General features: G+C 36.3%; 1 protein-coding gene across 1 annotated transcript in view; it reads right to left on the bottom strand.

Moving 5' to 3' along the window:
- Positions 1-23,723, bottom strand: part of FTO (FTO alpha-ketoglutarate dependent dioxygenase) — a 228,318-nt gene that overhangs the window by 188,791 nt on the left and 15,804 nt on the right. The gene's annotated exons all lie outside the window — the stretch shown is intronic.

Here is a 23,723-nt window from a genome sequence, read left to right as displayed (position 1 = left end):
GTACTGGCCTAGAAAATTAATAAACTCCTTCCTCTACTTTCTTTTAGCTTGCAGGGATTACTTTTTACAAACTTTGATTATTAACAAATTTCAACTTACTTGCAAATCAAAGACCATAAAACTGTATATGCCATAATGCTTAAATATATAACAGGATTCAAGCTCTTATTTTTATTGCAATACTTTCAACTACATAAACACTAGCACAAGAAACAACTCAAGTTGCAGCTCACTCAATATCTTTACGTTGTAAGAAAAAGACCAGATGGAAATGGAATACTGTTTTAAAAAGATTATTAAGGATATAATACAAAAGGAAACAGACTAAGTTAAAAAAAAGGTATGACTAACACTTTCATAAAACCAAGTTCAAAATGAGGTCAAAACAGATCTTCCCTATTCTGGCACTACTATTTAAAAAAGGAAGAAAAAAAATCCCATGTAGTATCTAATTCCTGGCTTATAACAAACATGTAAACAAGGAGAGCTGAACTCTGGAGTATAACTGAATTCTGTTACAATTAATTCCATTTATTCAAATTTAAGCATCAAGAAAGATGACAGAGGCTTAAAGTCAGGTGGAAGTGTAGAGGATTTTAAGGTTCATAGATCAGTCAAACTACAATAAGAGCAGGTGGCTCTCACTCATCTCCACACTCACAATGCACTGAGCACCAATTCTTAACAAGCCTGAGAAGAGCAGCACTGACATTTCTGAACTAGTGGTGTAATTTCTCTATGTCCTCAGTTTTCTTTGGGGACAGGTTGTTGGTATGTTGACATGAAGTCATTGGTGAAACCCAGCAGATTGTAACTTCAGATTAAGTTGGCAGAAAATGACACGCTGATTTTCTGCATATTCTAAAACAATTACACTCCTCTATTACCAAAAGCTTGCCAGAACTTTATTACATGAAATTGCTGAAAACATTAGACTGGCTTTGTTATTTGTAAGATAAACCATATTAAACTGCAGAAAAAAAAAAAAGATATTTTAACATGGACTCACATCTGTGGGAAGAAAAAAAAAAGTGGGAAGAAGAGAGATTCTGACAATTTCTTTGTCAAGTATCAGGCTCTTGGCAAAAAGCACATAACATTAAAATGCACTCTTGTGTATAGGTAGTAGTAGTTCACATTTGATTGTCAGATCTGGCTAAGTGCCGCTCTTCAGCTTGATGTGCAGACTAATACACACAGCTGGGTGGTATAACATGCTGCTCATCTCTTATGCAAGAAGCTGTCACACAGATGTCAAAAACATCAAGCTACTCACAAATACCTCCAAAAACTAAAAAAAAAAAAAGAAAAACTCAGTATCTGGCTATACCAGCTGGCTGATGTGAAAGTCTAAGCACTGTTACATAAGCATTGTTTATTGGCTTTTCAAACACATAAACCCCTAAATAAAAACTAAAAAATTGCCTCTATTTGAAGGTATCAGGCTTCTTAAAAAGCCTTTTTCTGAGTTTTACCTTTTAAAAGTTATCAACAGTGGAACAATTTATTCCAATACCAAGATTATATTTCTCACATTTTAAAAAACAGTGTGATTGTTATACACACATTAGTGACGCCAATACATGAAAGACGATCTAAAGTGCACCATCCCTGTCACCATGCACTGTGCACTGCTTTAGAAACTTTGTTAAGTGCTCATCTTGGGCTTTCAGAAAGGCAAATACCTCTGCAAATACTCATTTTGTGGGCTGCTGTGTTTCTGGAGCTATTTTAACTGACTTTGCAACGAAGATCAGAAGCACAAATATCCAGTTTTAGAATGTGCAATGAACATCCTGCAGACATTAACAATCTCTGCTCATTTATTAATAATAAATAGGATTATTAATGGGACAGTTGTAAAATTCAGCAAGTGGAATATCAATAATTGGAATCTCTCAATCACTATACTAGTAATTATTTATTTTTCCTGGCAAGAGAAGTGGTGCATTGTATGTTACAGAGCAAGAGAAGTAACAGAAACACAACTAAGACACATCAAAAGTACAAGCCAAAATGCAGTTATGTTACACACGTTTTTCTATTTTCAAATTAAGTGATATAAGGAAAAGATGGGACTCAATGACATTTTCTGACCAAGAAGCATGACAATATAAAAACTTTCACAGCTGACATTTTTCCCTGTGGGGTGTCAGTACCATTCTCAGAAGGTTTCATTTCTCTCTTAATTGTAAGACAGAAGTTCAATATCTAGGCTATAAAGGCTTATGAAGACTTTAGTGTTTCCAACAAAGAATTCCTACTTAGTTTCCTCATCAAGCAAGTCAGAAAACAACAGTTATTTTCCAATTTACAGATAATTTTCTTGGCTGAAACAATATACTATAAAAAACTAAATTTATTATAATCACACTGAAATATTACTGAAATTAGTTCTGACAACAAATTTAAGGCTGCAATGGCACAACAATTTCTAACATGTAAAACCACTGAAAATAAACATTAAGCAAAAGTTTGGGGTTTTTTTCCCCCCAAGTACCTGGCACAAAATGTACTGAAGAATTCATTGAAGCAATTGCAATTGTTAACACAAGGAAGACTTAAATCCATGCAAAAAGGATTTTTTTTTTGCCTATCTCATATCTAGGGCTGACAAATGATCTTGCTGGGGCTAAAGGTGGGAACACCACACTGGTGGAGGTAAGGGTGCAAAAAGGTTTGTCTAGCTGCTCTGGAACATCATCTCCACTCCCAGCTTACAACAGCCCCTTTGCCTCAACTCCTTTCATCAGAAGTTCTTAAAACATTGTCCATTTTTTCATCTTAAAAAGTTTTGCTAACTGCCTACTGCAGGTTTTACACCTTTGAGACTACTCGGTACCAGAACTAGTAGCACACTTGAATTTTTTTGGTTTTAATGCAATCCAATATGTTTGCAGAAATTTCAGGGATAGATATTTAAAAAAGACCCACTATTCAAAGCATAAGAAAGTATCATCTCCTTCTCCAATACTGTTTTTCCCAATTGTCTTTCATTATCCAAAGGGTTATCAGCTTCGGAATGCCTGAGAATGCCTATTGTCATGACAGAAAGATCTGAATCACAGTTCAGATGCAAACCTTTGGTTTCTTAAAAATCTCTCCGTCCTATTACCTTTTTTACCCACATAAGAATGTCCATTAGGGCTTCTGTTTCCCTTTCATTCTTTTTTTTTTTAATCAACTGTAATAAAACATGGATTTCTTTCAAGTCCTGCATGAAACAAAGGACTAGTGCTCTGAAATGCTTTAACAGTTTTATAAAGGAGGACGATTAAACATACAGCAAAAATTTTGTGACACAATACTAAGACCCCATCAAGAAAAAAGCCATCATTTTACAGGAATTTCCACAACGTTACCTCCTAACAGTCTTTCACATGTCAGGTTGCTTTTTTTTTTTAATAAAATTGGGATAGTTTCTTAAGGAAGGAATGTGATTTTGAAGTTGACATTTGTTTAAACTACAAGGCCTTCCAAGTGTTAGCTATTAAAACTTCATAGCTACCAAGAACATTCAAGTGGCTCACTAAAACAAGTTATGTCAGAAATGAACATCAAGTAATAAAAAATGCATTCTAAATGTACCATTACAGCTTTTATTTCTCCATTATCACATATATTAGATTTCAGAAATTTTTTTTCTTCAAATTACTTCTGTAAACTCTACTCATCAAAAGATCTTAAGGGACTGGCCAATTTTACAGCCCCATTTACTGACATGAAAATGTTATATTGCCAGCCTACCCTTCATTACACTCAAGACTTACCAAAAACATTGTCTGTGCTACATTCTACAATACAGCCTCCCAAAAATACTGGTAGATATATGACCATACTGTACCACATTTGCATACTATAAACTGCCCTCCCCACCCCCCTAATATAAGTCAAAAACATTTTTATATTAAGGGAAAAACCATGCATTATTAGTATTCTATGTAAACTCATATTAAAATTATCTACAACAGTCTAGCAGTATTTCCTGTTCCATATATTCACTTGCTAATTATACTACAATAAATTATACTTGTTATTTACTATAACAGTGATCCTTTTCTTCCACTGAACAAATGGATCCAGCTACAGAAGTGACAAAATACGGTTCAAGTGACCTGGGCACGAAAAAAATTACGTAATGAACAATCCACTGCCACACAAAGACCTCAAGTCTAACATCAGCATCTGAGAGTAGCTGTCTCAAAGACTGTTTGATATTCTCTGCTGCAAAGGTACTGTTTGGCTTTGCTTACTAATTTCAACCTCTCTTACCCTTTCTCATAAATCACCAGGCCCAGGTTTTGGTTCACACACACACAGACCAGTCATGCATATGCACAACACACTCAACCGATGTAACTGAACTAAGAGTTAATTTATGCATTGAAGCAGCTTAGCAATGTGTGAAAAATGTCTGCTGCCAGTATCCCCTCTCTCCCCACCTTTAAGTGTTAAGAGCCCCTTAATTGTTGTTTTAACCTACAGGAACATTGTTCCTTTAGCCAGTGGCTGTTAATGGAACAGAACTGGCAATTTCCTTACCTAGCTGAGTGTGGATTTGTCACACATGGATTAGCACTGTAAGTCATCATAATTAAAATTTGAAGTAATAAATAGTTCAAACACAGACAATTTGGGCTGTCCCTAAGCCTCCTCCACATAACTGTGAATAAACTACTTCTTCTACCATCACTGCAAGCACTTTGATTCCATCATCCATGTCTTGTTCCCTCTTATCATCCATGCATCCTCTTGCAGCAGGTACCAGTTAGTAAATGGGTCAGCTCTGTGTATTAGGTGAGAAGTAAGAACATTCAAATTTGTTTGAAAATGATCAAGCTTCATTAAGATCTCCAGTTCTTAGTTTCTTCTCATACATACAGACTCAAGATCACAAGTGTACTTCAGAAAATGCTTAAGACAGTGGATACTTTCAGTTCAATGTGGTTGTGAGTCACAATGAATAGCTAAGGGCACTGGAGCATTTCTGCATGCCATTCTTTGCACAGTTTCTAAAAAATAGCCAATAGTTTCTGAGAAACTAGATTTCTTAATCTAGCAATTCTTTACCAGCTTACCTCCAAAGAATCAGCAGACAGAAACCTTAGTGACTGTTACCAGTTACTAATTCTGCATGATGTAGCAAAAACACCCCTACACAGCCAGTCCCAAGGAACCAAAGGGGTTTGACCAGCTGTGAAATACTAAGCAACAGTATTTGACAGACAAAAGATTCAATAAAGACTAAAGACAGATAAAATAAAAACTATAAAAAGGGCTAATATTGAAACAAGGATACATTAGGTGTTGCTGTTCATGTTCATCTCATGTTCTAATGACATAAAGATACTGATGGTTCCTAACTTCTATGGAAATCTATTACCAGGACACATGGCACTAGATCTCTGCAGCCTTAGGAGATGCATATTATGCTTAAGAATGGAAAATAATGCTGACATGGTGCTATTTCTCCCTGAATAACTCAAGGAAACAGAAAGAAACATTAAAGATCACCACATTATTTTGGGAAGTGCTGCATATCTGCAATGTGGAATTCTACAAACTCCACTGGGATTCAGTATCTAATTGATGTAGCAAAGTAAGAGCAAACACACTGACCAACAACCACAGAACAGAACAAGGAACTCCAGATTGAAACCCAAGGGCTGACACAGCTTCAAATGCAGATTCATAACCTTTGCAACAGGCTCATAACTTCTGTAGATACAGAAAAAGAACTTGCCAATACAAACTCTGGCAGGTCACACCAAAAGAGTTTTTCAGAACTACCAGCAAAATCAAAGATAAAAGTAATTTTCTTGCAGCTTTTCATCATTTCTAAAAAACAGCAAGCCTGGCAGGATTGCTGGTCTCTATATACATTGATGCGTAATGGTAGAAGCAATCAATGTGCAGTAAGAATACTTTAAAAAGGGGGAAAAAAACCTCTAAGTGTTAAAATATCACCCAGAAGATAAAGCAGTCAAAAGTAAAGTGAAAAGGATAAGAAAAAAATATAGATATTTCCTTAAATACTTCAGTTTAGCATCAAAATGCAGCTTCTAACCTGCCCTTGATGACACTGCAGAAGATAGTGTTAATGTAGAAAGAGCAGGTCTTAAGTGCAAATGCATGTGCCATGCAATTGGCTACAAGGAAGATCAATAAGGAGCTAGAGCATTAAATTTCACATACTGTAAGTGTCATGCCCATTACACAGTATTTGAACGTCTTCGCAGGCCATTAAAAAATTGTTGATTCTTGGTATTTTTTACAGAACCAAATTATTTTCCAGAGATTTTATTAGCACAATAAGCACTATGAAAGTCTAAAAACACTTACAAACTTGGTGAAATCTGAAGACCTTTACAGCCTTCCAAGACATCATATTTACATATTTACAGACATCATATTTACATATTTACAGAATGCAGAACTGTATTCTTCACTCCAGAATGAAAAGACAAGAAGATGGTTTAAAGCCTTACAGATAAAAGGAAATGTATTTCAGGAACCCTTTTCTTTTGCGTTAGTCACATTTCACCAGGGACATAGCTGATGTATTCTAAGGGAGGCATTTACCAGATAATTCTTGAGAGTGTGTGCCACAGCTAACAAAATCACTGCCAAAGAATGCACCAAAGGAAGGGGAATGCCAGTCCCCTGGGTTTTGGCTGCAGAAGCAGCACCGGACTTCTTGCCTCCTGCTTTTTGCCTCTGCTCTTCAATCTTCGTGCTTTGCCCTTTTCAAGGACATGATAAACTCAAATTTTCCTCTCAATGTTTCTCACTAGGGGAGGCTTTGAGCAGAAGCTTCATGCTCCCCAAAACAATTTAAAGGAAACCACTGATGTGTAATCATGGTTACAATGCATTCACTGTCAGTATCTTTCCAAAACAGCACAACTGAGACATCATTTTTGAAGATACACATGAGAACAGAGTTAATACAGTTGCACCACTTTTTATAATGTATTTTAAGGGACATAAATATTAGAGATCACATTATGCACATAAATTTAACATAACAAAATTTGTACAAGAGTATTCAGCAAGAAGTGCAATTTGTAACATTTTACACAATTGGACCAGATAATCCTTGAGGTCGCCTTCCAACCCGGTATTTTATGATTCTATGATTTATAAGAGTGACCTGTGTCATAAATGCACAGACACTGCTTTGTATTTATTACATACTGCTTTCCTAATTTTGCACGCACAACATCATTTGTCAAATGATGGTAACACTCACTTAGAAAACCTAAATACTACAGTTGTTGACTCAATTTTATAAGACAACTATTTATGAAATACTGTTGAATTGAATTTTGGTATATAAATTCAAGAAAGATATTGCCATATGGTTTGCTGAAAAAAGAGGTTTTTTTAAAAAAAGAAGTCTTTTAAAGAAACTGCTCATAGTGAACAATTCAGACTTGCTTAATTTTGTTTAGCTTGAAGACTTTGTTTTATTCATAGTCTCCAAAATAAGCCACATGGGGAACAGAAAGCTAACATTTAAATGTTAAGTTGGCAGGTAACAATTAGCAAAATTCAGGGTCTGAAATGCTGGGCAAGTTCAGACCAGAAACAGGGAGCACAATTGCAAAGAAAGGATAATTAGGCACTGGAGGAGACACCTCTGTGAAACATGAATTCTCCCTCATGGGAATTTTTTCTCATATCAAGTTTGAAAGTTTTTATAAATGAGTGGTTCCCAAACTGTGTAGACCAGCAGACTACAGTGAATCATTCATATTTCCTTAAGAAGTTCTGCACATGCAGCCTAACCAAATAAACTGGAGGCAGCAAAGCCACACTGACTGAAAGTTTGATGCATCTCATTCCTCAGTTTGGTTTTGATTAATCACTTTGCCAGTCACCAGTGGTCAGTGAATCAGGAGACCTTGGTGTTAGAAATCCTCTTCTGCCTCACAATCCAAAAAACCAGGGGTTTGTTGGTATCTGCATTTCACAGTACTGAGAACGTCTGCAGTACTATGGTAAGGTTAAAGAACTACAGCTAAAAGAAGGGCTACTCACATTTTATTCTTAAGCCATCTTTGCATTATGTAAATAATGTTAGGGTATACTAAGAGGTAACATACAAGAGAGCACTGATGTGCTGTAAAAGAAGTAGATCTCTGTTAAGCCATTTTCTTTGTGTCAAATCCAGGTGAATTTCATAATGCAAATCAAGATTTTGCTTAAGAATACATTTTTTGAACAAACTTAAGAACTCCTACATTTTCAACTAATGCTGTTTTAATAAAGCTATTCTGACTCATGAAAAGGCTAATACTTAATTTCCAGTTTTCATTTCTATTATTTGCATATACAGATCTTATTTCTCATTAACTTTTACCCTCACTTGCAATGTTCAGGTGTAATTTTGCAGAACAGCATTACTCAACTAAAATAGAAATGCACAAAAATTATTTCTTAAGTCTTCCTTTCACATTTGTTCAGGGAAAACTCTTGCCTGTCCTTTCTACCCATACACTTAAATTCCTAATTGGTCTAAGACTCTAGATAGTCCTGCTGCTACCTCTGTGTTTTGAGAATGTGAAGTAGTACAGTAATAACAAATCTTTTCAAAATCATCTCTTCCTTTCTCCACGGTATTCTCAAATACAGGCTGGATTTCTGAAGGCGAAAAAGAGAGAGGCTGGCACACAGAGGACTATTCCAGATTTCTACACAACTCTCCTTTGCCCTACTTGCTCTCTTCTGCTGAAAAAAAAATTCTTCTACCAAATTTAATAAATTAACAATTCCTACCAAGAGTACTAACTCACTCTACAGTGGCTTGGATTCATTGTTTAAACAAAGGAAGAAGAAGGGCAGCCATGCTAATCCACAACATACTAAAGCTGTAGCAGGCTGATAGGAAAATACAGACATGTTTAATCAACTGTGTGGTGACACTCAAAATTGAATCCTTTAAATGACCCAGTAAAGAAAAAGCACCAAATAATTTCTGATTGTATTTTTAAGTAAATATCTGTATATGTTACAGAAGAACATTATCAAAAAGCCCACAGCAAAACAAGTGAAGGAACAGTGAGAAAATGTAAAAACCTTTTATATAAAGGGATACAAACACACAAAAAATAATTCTAACATGGAAGTACAACTTGACGAAGAGAAGGATTGTTCTGAACTATCATAAAATTAAAGGCACATAGGAAAGTCTCCATCCAACTGAACATACTGCCAACACCTTAAAATCTAAACTCTCTTACTTCCTTAGATGATACATCAAAGACAAGAATAAATAAATTTCACTTCCTTCAGAATGTCTACAAGGACTGGAGCCAACCATTTTATAATTCGATACAGTGGTTTCATATGTTGGGGTACTCTCAACCTGAAATTCAAAATTCTAGGCCACCCTTTCTGACACATAGCCTGCATGTCTGTGTTAAAACCATCTGAGTGACAGCAGCTCAGTTGCATTAATAAGGGAGGCTGAGGGCAAGGAACTGACATTAAGAGAAAGCTGCTAGACCCACCTTTGTTCTTATTTGCTGGCTTAACATGCTGTATTACTTCTCCTTCTACAGTGGAATTGCTTTAGCAGTAACTAGAATTCAAGAAGGGCTGAATGAAAAAAGAATGAACAATGCAGGATTTAAAAAAAATATTCAAAGGGAGGATTTTAAAATTAAATAACAGACAACTACAAGAGCTTGTGACCCACATTTAGCACTACATATGCTGCAATTCCCACCTAAACTAGTGACAAAGGCTTGATAGTCTCCATGCAGAGCTGAACTGCCATATGAAATATGCCTCAAACTGTTAGTTGAGCTAATTGATTATGTAAGAATTCCATTAGATTTTTACATAGGAGTTTAACTGAAAAAAGACTACAGTTACCTAATAATTTTGGGAACGCTTAACTTTATCAGCCCCTGCATTTGGAAAGAACCATGATTAGGATCCCTACTCACAGCATTTATTCAGGGACATTTTTTTTTTTAAATTTCCATGACAGGAATTTTTAGCAAAATTATTTCCAGATAGAGAAGTGCAAAAAACACAAGTACTGTTTAACTTAGAATTCCTACCTGTATTTTCACACCAAGCAGACTAACTTTGAACACCATGACAGCAGAGAGATCACCCGTAACATGCATATAAGACTTCTTCCTCTAGAACAAAGTACAGTTCTGTACCAAACTTCATGAAGCACTAGAACAGGCTCCTAAAGCCTGCCATTGGCAAAAGACACTGCACTCCAATTTCTGTAGCTCCTCATTCCATTTCTCTTTTTCTGTTTTTAAGTTGACAAGTGTTCTATGCTTACAAGTTTTCAATAGCCTATTACAAAAAGACTCAAAGTTGTTTGCATTACACACCACGGGGATTAAAAAGGAGTTAATATATATCTGTTCAGAACTATTGTGCAGAAAATAGCTGTGTTGTACAGGGCTTAGGCTGTGACCCGCTTAACTTTATTCATAGAATGCACAATCCATCACGTACAAAAACACAGAGGAAAATGTGAGGTGTTGGTAAGTACCGCTGTTAGCGAGAAATTCTGCTAATTATTACACCAAATAAGCATAGTCAACAGGCCAGAGCTGTGAGAGGGCATGTTTCAGGGCATTAAATGGCTGCCGTGGATGGAGATGAATATATTACACTGTGCCCTTTAACAATAAAACAATTTCCCTGACACTCGCCGGCGCGGGAGCCCCAGCGCGCAGGGGAAGCACAGGCGGTGCTGCAGCGCCCCCCAGTGCCGCGCCCTCGGCCGCGCCTCCCCACAGCAAAGCCCGCACGGACCCGCCTCGGCCCGGAGAGGAGCCAGCACAGCACAGGAGAGGAGCCTCCCTCCGTGCCCGGAAAAAACGGACAAAGCGGGGTTATAGCGAGACAGGCTCCTCCTCTTGCTTTGTAACTCCGACACACGCGCCCTTAAATAGCTGGTAACGCTCTACACACAGTTTTACTACAGCCTGCTCTTACAGTCCGAGCCAGTGCATCGTAAAGCCTATGCACTGGCGCCTTGGGATAGTTTTTGAAATTGATTTTAGGAAAATATTTCATCACCTTAATATTTTTAATTTTCCGCCCCTCTGTTTTAAATGGACTCTATCATTACTATTTTTATCTGGAGTGCTTTCATAGCTTAATAAAGTGTTCTAGAGGCTGCAAACATTCTTCCATTCCTTGCTTGCGTGTTGACATTTTGTATACTCCTGCCATCATATTTATTGTCACTACAATGGAGTTACAGCCATCCCACATCTCCGTTACCCTGCTTCTCTTCTGCTGATCAGTGCTGCAGCTCAATGCTGAGATTTATGCAAACTAAACTTATGCAAACTAAACAACCCCACTCATGAAAAGCCATGAAGAGGTTGAAGTACATTTCCTGAGGAATATAAATTAATGTGTGAACACCAGCACAATTGTCTATCAAGTTTAAAAAAAAAATCATTTACATGCTTAGATCAAGTTAAAAGCATAGATTGCAAAGAAGGATGCTAGTACGATCCCTGCCATTAGTCTCTCCATTTTTATTTCACAACAATTTTACAGGAAAAGGCAAGAAAAAGTCTATGTTCTCTAGCCATTTAGCACACAGATACCATTTATTTATGGATACTCTATATATTTATGAATCAATTAAAAATTCTACATCTGAACCCCACATCTATCATCATGAAATGAACAGCAATATATTAATACTTTATAGTACTAATTTCAGCACAAAATCACCCTCAACCAAGCTGCTTCCTATTACTGGCATTAAATTGCCACTTCTCATTACTCCAAATTTTATTTGTTTCATTAAACTAAACAAAAATAATGTAATTTAGCATATGTAGAACTGTATACTACAAAACAAGGGGAAAAAATCAAAAATCCCCACCAGGCAGACTTACTGCTACAGGAGGACACCAAATGTCTGTTCTGATTGAAATATAACTTGTATCACAAGATGCTTGAGGTTGCTTTAAAAATAATTTCTCCAAATTCTGAAGCCACAAGGAGAAGTGTGAGGGGCAAGAATGAAGAGGAGGAATAACAGCTTTTAAAATATTGCTCATGAAAACATTATGCAGGCTGCAACAGAACAACACTTGCAGAGTTTAGAGTTTGTCTAATGTAATTTTCCTACTGCAAACTCAGTGAAATGGAAATATAAAACTTTAGCAAAGTTTTGTATGTTCTCAGGTCGTGACCTGCTTGGTCTAGACCTTGAGGGTTATATAATGAACACAGAATCTTATTCAGTTATTTATCTGCATCAGGAAACCCTGAAATTATGTGTAATGAAAGAAGTTTCTGAAGTTAAAATTCTCATTTTGATGGTTAGATTAGGACAATACAACCACATGGACTAAACCTTCCATTGTATTAGGCAAACAGTTATGATATAAAGTGCATAAATACTGCAGTACTAAAAACCCCTTAGAAATCCAAAGGGGAGAAGCTTCACTCAGTGAGTGGGCAGCACACTGTAACTCTTAAGTTTGCAAACCTTTACTGTAAATACACTTTAAGTATTTGAATCGATACTCTACTTTAGGACCTAAACTGCTGCCACAAGAATCAACATTGTCCCTACTTTAAATATGAAGTAAAAAAAGCAAGATAAACTCATTCCTTATGTGTCATATAGAATTCTGCTCATGGCTTCTCAAATTGCTCTTTCAGATTCAGAGAAAGTACCTGTACTTTCTGGTGCACTGACACCTTGGAAAGTTCAAATTAGCAGACTGGAGGGAAGATGTGCTGATACAAAGCAATGAAAAATGGTCAGGATGTGTAGAGACTACAAGAGAAAGAAGGCAGCATTAACAGCAAAAACCAAGTTTTGCCCCTGTTTACCATAGCAATGAACAAAAAAAGTCTGAAGTCTGATGGTCACTGAAGTATTACTGTCCAAGCTTTTAAGAACCTGTTGTTTCCTTGCTTTTATTACAATACTTTCTGATTTCTAACACAGAGGCTGTGTTAGAAAGAAAAATGATTTAAACTAGAGTAATTCCTGATCAGCATATTAGAAGTTTTAACCCAAAAAGATCCCAAACTAGCAGTTGCCTTGAAAAACACATGCAGATCACCTACTCCAAAACAGGTATTGTTTCTTAAGGATCCTGAGATGCACAGCCCTCTGAAAGCCAGGGGCATGCTCCTGTACTAGATTCCAGATTCAGTCTGAAATTTAAATGCTGCATCATTTCCAGTTCTTGATACCCAACAAACAAACAAGGAATATGGTTCAAGTTTTAGACAACGGAACGAGCCCACTTGGGTTTATCTTCAGTGCAGTCCCCATTCAAAACATTTCAGCTCACATCCACTGGCATCAAGTTATCAACATTCTAGCTCTGTAGCCCACATCAGTTTTACAGCCACAGAGGAATGCTCCTCAGAACAGCTATCACCTCCAAAACTTTTTCCCCTCAAAGTAAAACTTGTCCAGGAAGAGAACATACCACATTAAATTTCTGTCACATTCCTTTTGCAAAGCATATCATTCACATATTTGCAGGAATATAACATTTTTTCCCTCTTGAAATATACCAGCCCTTTTCTCCACAGGATTCTTTCCTTAAAAGCTGTAAAAATGTATTTGCCCTTATACCTCAAGAAACTCTTGACTGACCAAAGTTCAACTTGTTATATGCCTTAGATATTCCAGATATTCATAATTATTCATATTCTCAAATGATGCAGATTACCCACAGACATTGATTGGATGCCCACACCAAAGCCACTGCTAAGGAAGGAACTGCCAAGCGTCTTTTCAACAAGAAGCTTCCCTTACCCACTTCCAAAGGATTATCTTTGCTGTAAAATATTGAAACAAAATAAAAACCAATCTTACTGATGATTTAAAGAAACAAACTCTAGAATTGTGGTCTATGTTCTCTTTTGCTGTCCCAAGAAAATGAATATACGAAAAAGTGGCTTGATAGCACTCAATTTTACTTCATTTTCAGTATTCATTTGTTTTAATTACATGATATGACAGATCATTAAATGCAAACAGGTTCATCACAGTATTTCAAAAAAATTCAATTTACTGTCACTATTGTTTTATTTCTTTCCTATAAGTGAAAGCTATTTGGAATGCATTTAGAAGGATAAAAACCTCTAACAAAATTCATACGGTCCTCAGTATAACAACTGTTATCCTATGCTTCTGATAAATTAATTTTCTTTTAAAATTACGTGGGAAGTCAAGAATTACCTATTTTAACAATTCCAGTGCAAGGAATACCAACTGTTCTACAACCATAATTTGCAGGTTCCCTCAGAAACCAAAACAAGGGCACATAAACAATATCCTGCACTTCAACAACTCTGGAATCAATAAACTGGATTTACTCCTATGAAACTGCTCAGCAGTGGAGAGGGCAGGAGGACTTCTTGCTTTCATCAACTCTTTTGGGCATAGCCAGAGTACAACTTTCTTTAGGACACAGTTCTCCAGACAGCTCCTATGTTAGAAAATGCAATGTAAAGCTGAGGTAAGGCAAAGTAGAGTGACTCTAGGCTTTTGGTAACAAGTTAAAATCTACTATGGTTAATATCAAGCATTTAGTTATTACCCAATTATTCTTATTTCTGAACTCAGTAACTGTTTTTGCATTATGGTAGGTATGGAGTGATATTAGCACCTGGAGATTACATCAATAAAGTCTTGAAAATTGTTTTGTATGACAGTAGATCATAATATGTGTCTTACAGAGAAACACTGCTAGTTATTAATAAAAAGTTGTCCTATAGAAAGGTATACTATATCACACTGGGGTTTATCCACCTTACTGCAGAGACAGTGTCTTTTCTGCTGTCAAAATGCTTTTGCTATATGTAAATATTTAATGTTATTACCATCATTCACTCAGTGCTCATATTGCCTGCTCAAGCATCTATTACTGTCTGCTAGATACACTTGAGGATAACACTTATTCATGTCTACTGCTCAGTCACATGCAGGCCCTGCTTCTCAAAGATTCTTCAAAGTCCCATAATTTATTAAACATCACACAAAGGCCTGTATCATTTGCAGGATTTACTTGTGCAAGTGTAAGCACTAAATGCACCAAACAGGCTACAGCACTACCATGCACTACCAAGACTGAACTTTTATCCAGGGTTCTGTAAGCAATTTACATCACAGAAATAAATGCTACATTTCCTGAACTCTCAGGAAAGAATGATAGATTTTAACAGAAGGACACTGAGTGCATTTTAGTTAACACAATTCTCTGAAAGGAAATAATCAGTATCGATTTACACCTAGTTGTAGTTGCATTCAGCACAATTTTTTTATATTTACCTAAATTCATATCCCTGCATGAAATATATATATATATATCACATACATAATTCAAATGTTATCACCAATGTTACCCCTTGATATACCTTCCAGTAAAATATGATAGAAATCAGCTTTCTAAGACACTAAAGTCCTGTTAAGACATACAGTAAGCCAGACTCCCCAAGCAGGACAGTCGCTCTAGGTTTGAAACGAGGTCTTGTTTCAAATCTCAGTTTTAGTTTAGACAAAAGATTTTTAAAATTTTTTTGTTTTGTTAGGAAACAGTAAGAATCACAAACAGACTATCCTAAAAAGTACAAGACTGCACAATTATTCCTTCTATCCCAGTAGACCCTGACAAGATCTAACTGTTCATCAGTGAGGCTAAAAGACAATGAAAATGTTGAATTCAAAAGATCTGCCTTTCAGTTAACATCCTTAATGTAAATTAGGGTTAAATGTGAATAAAATTAATATTTCATCACCTCAAAAACTTCTATTCCTTTCTTCTCTTTCAACACTCAAACTTAATTATAAAATAATGTAAAACAAGTGTAAATTTAAAAGAATCATTTTGAAGATTTGCATTAATAGTTCAAGACCTATTGGCATGGATGAAAAGAAGGGGAGTCCCAACATTATGTTGCTTTAAAGCACAGTGTGATTCTATTCCTTGCCAAGAGACAGCAGGAGCCCAGCACAGGGGAGTGCTGTGGTAGGGAAGAAGGGAGAGAGCGGGATGGAGAGGCATTGCAGGAGCAGCACAGCAAGGCTGACCTGTGCTAAAAAGTCAAGGGCAGCAACAGGAGCAGGGAGTGTTAGGGAGAAGAACAAGAAACCTGTGTTCAAACTGCTACAACAGGGCGTCAATATATTGCTTCACATATCACCATGGAATAAAAAGTTCCTCTCATACAGGAGCACAATCCAGTATTTTGTTATGATGCAGCATGAGACACAGAAAACAATCCAAAACCAGGGAAAGAAAGCTTCTGACATCAGCACAATACCTCTCCAAAGTCTTGCAGCACTTATGCAATCTAACCTGCAGCCCTCCTAAACTTTCAGTCTGAAATCCCACACAAGGTGAATCCTGTGGTATTAAAAAAAAAAAAATGCCCTAGGGTTTGGGTATATCACCGTGTCCCGCAGCCATAGAGAGGAGGAGAGAAGATCCAGCAGACAGGAATTGTGCAGCAAGATTGATTTATTTATTTTACAAACTCTTTTATAGACTTTTTTCTTCATAGTCTAATTGGACAAAGGATCAGCCACCCCTTGGGGGTGATTGGCTAAAATCCTAAAACATCCATTGTCAAAATATTTTTCTACTGTACTATAAACAAGACTTCTCAAGGCTGCAGATGTTTGGTTGTTTACATAACTCTGCTATCTCTTCTGTGAGAAAGTCTCTCACGGGCTTAGAAAATAGCAAGAAAATCCTTGCTAGCAGCATTTTTGTATCCACACTATGGGCCTTACAGTTTTGCGCAGTGGTTACTCTTGCACAATCTATATATATATACGGTCAAAAAACAAGATACAAAAGCTCAGACTTTAATAATCTGTATCTCCATGAAAGGCAATTTGTCTGTAAAGAACCAAAGCAGCTCGTTCCACCACTCTTCTCTATGCAAACTTTGAACTAAGCTCAGGTTAGTTGTTTCCACAAAAAGTAATAAAATTCAGAATCCCTGATGTGTTTCCCATTCCTTTCTTGAACATAACTGAAGCACTTTGTCACTTGCATACAACACACATAAATGAAAGAGTGAGTTTTCATTGCAAGCACCAGTCACTCAGGGTATTTGAATGCTGAAAACCTGAAACCAAGAACTTCTTTCAAATCAGCTTTTGACTACTCCGAATTTACAACTTTACCTTCATTGCTTATACCCTAAAGCTTCCCCATATACCTGCTAAACTTCTTTTGACTAGAATTCTCTTGAAGTTTTAACCTATCTCAAAAAAATTTTGGCTTCTAAGAGAAGGTGCATGTTTCATAAAATTGGTTCTTTAAGTCACATAGTGAATTCTAATATTAACACCATTCAACAAAAATCCAGCGGATCATTTTTAAAGCATACCACTCTCAAAAGCTCTGCTTTACCAAAGTGAACACACCACTAATAGACACCATTGCTCAATCTCCTGAGCATAACGCAACTTTTCCTTCTAAAGGGAAAACTCAAACCTAGTTGGGTGTTATGGTTAACCATTCCAAATACAGACAAGTTCTCCCTGGAAAAAGCACAGGTGGTTGTTTCCTTTCTGTCCTGCTCAAGTCAAAGATATGAGAGAGAGAGAGATGTTTTTTTTGTAAATACCATCAAAATAAGGAAAGAGGAACTTGATTTTCTGCAAAATATTTTTCTCAGGACAAAGAACCCACCACCCTACAAAAACTACAAAGGCTTATTAGATGTGACCATCACATTGATGGTATTTTGTATTTATCCCTTTATTTATTAGGTATTTATCCCTTTTCCTAACTATTTAACTTCTGCTAATTGAACTTTAAACAAAACAAAGTGGTTAAATAAAAAGTGGCCTTATTTCCCCCTCAAATAATGTTACCTTGCCCCTTTCTGCAATAATTTTCTTCACATGGACTTTGTTGACTGTACTCTACCACACAACATTTTAAAACCTGAATCCCAATCAGGGCTACCCTCATTAAAAATGTGACCTTTCACCTTCAATGAAGCACTGCTAACATAAATTACATTTTGTTGTAGCCCAAAGGTGATAGAGATGAGAGCAGGATAAACAAGGTATAATACAAAAGCCAGTTGGGTCAGCCTTTCATTACAGCCCTTCCAAAAGCTATTAATCTCACTTGTAGTCAGTATGCTGAAAATAACTACTTCTTCTAACCTACATTGTACTCCAAAGTAGCCATAAGGACAGGTCATGCAAGATGCAAATAATTCTTGGTCCTCATAAAACCACTTCGTATGGTATTTCGTGAACATCCTGGCAGGTTATTTCAAATCTCACTGATCAGAGGACTCAACAATATCAATTTGGCCAAAATATACCACAAATAACAGATATTAATTGATCATGTTAAATTTAAAGCAACTATAAAATAGTTCTTTATACTTAAGATGTGAATAGAAAATGCTATTCATCAAGTTCAGCTTAATTTGTGTTTCAAGCCAGGGTCCACATTTAAAATAATAGAAAAAAAAAGAAAAGTAGGCATTACTATATTTCAAAGAATCTGACACAAGGCAAATACAAGCCAGTCCTTAGAAACACCATGACAGATTTTAGTAGTAGGCAACAATGATTTTGTCTACCTGGATCCCTCTTTTGGTACTTCATGGCCAATTACAGTTAAAGTTGCTCAACAGGATACACACATAAGAAAATTCCTGTCACAGAGCAGATGCAAATTTAATTACTTTAAGTTAAACCTTCCATCTTGTCTAGAGGTCCTTCAAAAATGCAACTGTAAACAAGCACTACATTGCAATCAGGTGTCAAGGGCTTATTTGATCTCTTACAAAATATGTCACAAATCACTGGCAGAAAGTGGGTCGAGAGGGAGAACAAAGGAAAGAACTGTCAATGGACTAGGTAGCTCATGTGAGCGTGCCTATTAGTGCACTGGATCTTTCTGCTCCTGTCTAATGCTGTCCATATAAAACCTTCTTAGTTTGACAGTGTTCTGTTATCCTGCATTTGATGTAATTTTTCTGTAGTAAGCAAAAGAGAAAAAAAAAAAAATCTGTGAAAAGAACTGATAGAGTAACCAGAGAAAACATTGAAGATACCAAAATTATTTATTCTGCTAAAGTATCAATTTTTGTGCTATTCTTCATGTGTGATATGTTACAGAACTTCTAGAAAGCTCAACATTTTTGAGAAATAATCACATAAAAGCTGGAAGTAAATTACTTTACATTGCAATAGAATTATAGATGGCCCCAAATAAGTAACACACGACACATTCTTTTAAGGAAGGAAATTACAACATTGTACAACTGGCCAGAAGAAAAGCATGTGTATGTGATGAACATATTTTGCCCTCTGAATCACCAGGTACTTTTGAGGGACTAGAGTTAAAATACCAGACAGCTCTCTGCAGTCCTCTGGTGGTCCTAAAACGCTGGTAGGTCACTGCTCATGAATCCCCTGCACTACAGTGTAGCTCAGAATGAAGAGTGATGAAGTATTGGTAAGGTTAAGGAATTTATGGATACACAGCTATGAGGATGCAAGTCTTAATGGCAGGAAGACTCAGCAGGTATTTTATTTAGTAGAAGAACCCCTCAGATGTACATAAATGCACAGACCTTTTTCTGTACACACTCAGTTTAAACCATTCACCACAGAGTTAAAATTTTAATTTAAAAATTCACAACTGAATATGCCAACATCTCTCAGCGTTCTTAACTGAGATCTGTGGAGTTAAACAACAGGTGACCTGTGTAATTTCAGCAACAAAGACTCACTGGTCTGCATAGCTCAGCTTGTCCGCTATAAAGAACATTTTGGGGGTGTAAGGGCAACTAACCCAAAATACACTGGGGTACAACAGCCGTAGGGATGTCCCTTATCAGACCACCCAGAGCCACTAAGCAAGGTCAGTCTAGCTTTAGGACACACAAGCTCTTCTTCAGCCTTGTCTAACTTTTATAACCTTACAAGTTGGTCTAACACATTATTACCTTTATCTATCAAACTTGTCTCAACACAGCAAGGAAAATACCAGAACTTAAACACTGCTGTCAGAAACTCAAACTTCATTTTCTCTGATTCAAACATCATAACTTCTACTTAACATTCACTGGAGATTTTGCTTAAGCACCTATTCAAAAGAAAAAAAAAAAAGGAAAACCCCTCAATGATGGTTGCTCCATTTTACAGTGCTTTTTCATGAAACCAAAGTATATCCTTATTACCTGTAATACAACAACTTTTTCAAAAATAGTATCTTGAAGAGTCAGTTTAGAGAAGCCCTACCAAGTCTGACAAAACAGGCCAAGGAATTCCTCTTTCATACAATCAAAATTGCCCAAAACTGGGGAGGAGGGAGGAAATATTTTCCTCTTAGGCTTACAAAATCAAGCCTTTCTACATTGATCCAAGCCAACAGAGCAGATAAAGAGCAAGAATAGCTAGGAAGCTGCCTGAGTTGGACAAGGACTGACTTTGCTTACTATACAGGCTGCTATTTTTGCTATTTAATCAGAGCTGCATGTCATATTTATCAAACTGGTAAATTTAGTTTAGTTCTGTTTAACATATGTGTCTCATATACACTTCCTTGCTACTGAGCAAAGAAACCAAATTGTTAGTTTTCCAACCCAGTTCTCCATATTAGCAGAACACACCCCTTTAAAAGAAAGAACTTGAACAGATGACACTCACACTTATTTTAAAAAGAAAAATTTCCTCTTGGTTCAAACCCCCCATGCCCCACCACCCCCCCCCCCCAAAAAAAAAAGAGCTTTAAGTCTAAAGTATTTTATTCATATATTAAATAACAGACTAGTTGCAATCACTTTGCTTAGAATTGACTTTTGTTAAATCCCCAAGATGACTAGATGACTCCAACACCACATTTACAAACAAAAATGCCCTAGATCTATTTATCTCATTCCAATAAAATTTAAATAGTGCAACACATTATTCATCTATCCATATTATAAACTGTTGTGTACATTAAGTGGATAATATTATTAACACTAATGTTTCTGTAGGCTATTCATTAAATAAATGGTAGACACAGTAATTCCATCTATTACACATGGAGCTCAATAACAGCTGTAAATGAGAAAATTGCAATAGACATGCTGAGTAATAATCAGAACTAAAACGACAACTGTAACAATATATCCATTGTGTAAATGTTCTGATTATAGAAACACAGACTAATCTGTAATTTTTCATCATTGATAAACATTGGTAACCGGCCAGAATTTAAATTATATTTTATCCAGTTACTAAAACACAGCTACAAAATCTACTTGATTTATTAATTTAACAAGATACAAGTATTTTGTTTACTATGACACAGAAATATGTGCAGCATGACATCAAATCACCATACCTGCCTAAAAACTACAGCTAGCAAAATGCATTCTACCTTTCCACATACGTAGACACAAATCTGACATACAGATTTTTGCCAGTATCATGTCATAAAGCTATACTGGCTTGTCAGTAGAAGTTCTCTAAGGCTTCTTGTTAACATTTACAGGCACCACATAATCCCTGTTTAGAGCCTGCTGGAGCAACTGCTCATGTCATAAAAGAGATTGAGGTAATTTTCTAGTTTGAGAGCTTTGGTGATTCTAGTAAAAATCTTTTAATTACCTCTAATGTCTTAACATTTTTACTGCTGTTCATGGAATAATGCCTAGAAATTATCTGCAGAAGCACAAAAAAACTATGTGGCATGCTACAAACACAATTGACTAACACTGTAAGGTTACCCAAGAAAAGCCTGGATCATTCCTAAGAATAAATGCAATCAAAGCCCTAATACTTGGGATATGAGGCACTACATCGCCTGATACAAAATTGCTTCAGTGAAACACCTGGCACAATTTTCTGCAAACAGTGCAATTTATTAACAGGAAAAGACTCAATGTGGCAAACACCAGGGATTATTAGGTAAAGGCTCCTTAGGAAAATGACATCTGTACCAAGAGGCACACAAACTTGCCAGCATATGATGGAAGAGGTTGAGGTGTGGTCCACCTTCCTGATACTGACCAGATGGGGAAGATGCTACGATTGGCATAAAGCCCAAGGAAAAAGAAATCTGTGGGGACATGGGGAGAGACAAACGTATTTGACAAGAGCAAGACAAGAGCTCTCTCCCAGACATCATCCATAGGGATCCTTCATTCCCCTTTGCTTATATTGTCACTGCATATGCATAGGATGATTGAATATATTATGCACGGGAATTAATCATGCCACTGGCACTGTCAAGAAGTCACTGAGCTTTTATTATGCATGCAAAGTTCTGTCATTTTGCACACACAGATGAAATTTGGAATTCTCAAAGAATTTCAAAACTAAATTAGAAAGGAGAGAAGATTAGGCCCAGGGCCACAATAGTAGGGAAGATTCCACATGCAAAGGAGATTTTCTAAGAGTAAGTAAATCCATTCAAAGCAGTTCAGACTGTTTCAGCCAGGTACCTCTCTGAAGGACTCGACGGCCAAGACCCAGCAGGTACTTATGCATGAGCAGGTCATGTGATCTCCACAACTATTTGTTTGGATTTTGTTTTCATTTTTATTATTTGTAGCTATATTAACATTCCATGCTTAAAAATTCTTCAATTTTTTTTCGGCAGTAACAATTATTTACGCTCCCTCACTACTCCTCACGAGAAAAGAATTAGCAGATGCCCAAGTGAAAAATTACTTGCCTTTAACAAAATTTGATGCACCTACATTGCCAAACAGCCTCTAATCTTAAACAGCAAACCACACATGTAAATTCACTTACATATATGGTATACAACAGTCACTCATTATATTTCAGTCTAATAAATGCTAGAATATTACACAGGAATCCACTAGATGTCTGGCTTTGTAACTCACTTCTTATTGACTCTCATTCAGTTCTGTGTTACTTTTCTGCTTATCTAATCTTCCTCCCAAAATACCACACTGCCTAAGTATTTTATCATCTTTCAGCAAGTCCCTCTTTCCTGAGTTCTTATTTTGTTCCTTCATTGCTTACTGCCCAACTTTACTACTGACTTCATTCTCTAATGTATTTTCTGTAGGAACTGGATTATATCCTGTTCTTTACTTAAATTCCTTGGAATAAAAGTATTTACAAGAAAACAATAACAAGTTCCTCACTGATTATGAAACAAACAAAAAAGATGATTAAAAAATGGGCTTGTTAATGCAAATTTCTAAATACGCTTTAATCACAAATTCGGGTAAAATCATGGGCAGTTAAATATGAGCCAGTGTAATATTGAATTCCATATACACTTAAAAATTGAAAGAGGAAAGTTCTGTAAAGCAATAAGCTTTTACTTTATAACTAGCTACTACCCTTCTGGGATATAATCAGAAACATTCTACAATAATTGATAAATTCAAATTCTTAGGACTGTTCTTTTAGTTTTCAATACATTCAAGAATTAAATTGATATTTCCACAAATATTGCTATACTTTCAGTAGTTTAAAATAACCTTGATTTAATTCATCAGCTCATCATTCTCAAAATTCTTTCAAGCACAAGTCTACTTTATAGCACAAGTCTACTTGATACCATAGCATCACCCCAACTTTAAGGAAACTGGATTTTTGAGGCAAAATTACCCTAGCCTAAGTACCATTTCAACAAGTTGAAAAGAATTGTCTGCTTAAAGCCATTTTACAGGATGGTCTGACAGTTATCTCCTGTTTCGCATGCCTTATAAAAATTTTCCAAACTATT

This window comes from Coloeus monedula (genome assembly GCF_965178545.1).
Source record: "Coloeus monedula genome assembly, chromosome: 13".
NCBI classification, from domain to species: Eukaryota; Metazoa; Chordata; class Aves; order Passeriformes; family Corvidae; genus Coloeus; species Coloeus monedula.
The sequence above is the reverse complement of the archived record's forward strand: the minus strand, read 5'-3'. Positions and strand labels throughout refer to the sequence as shown.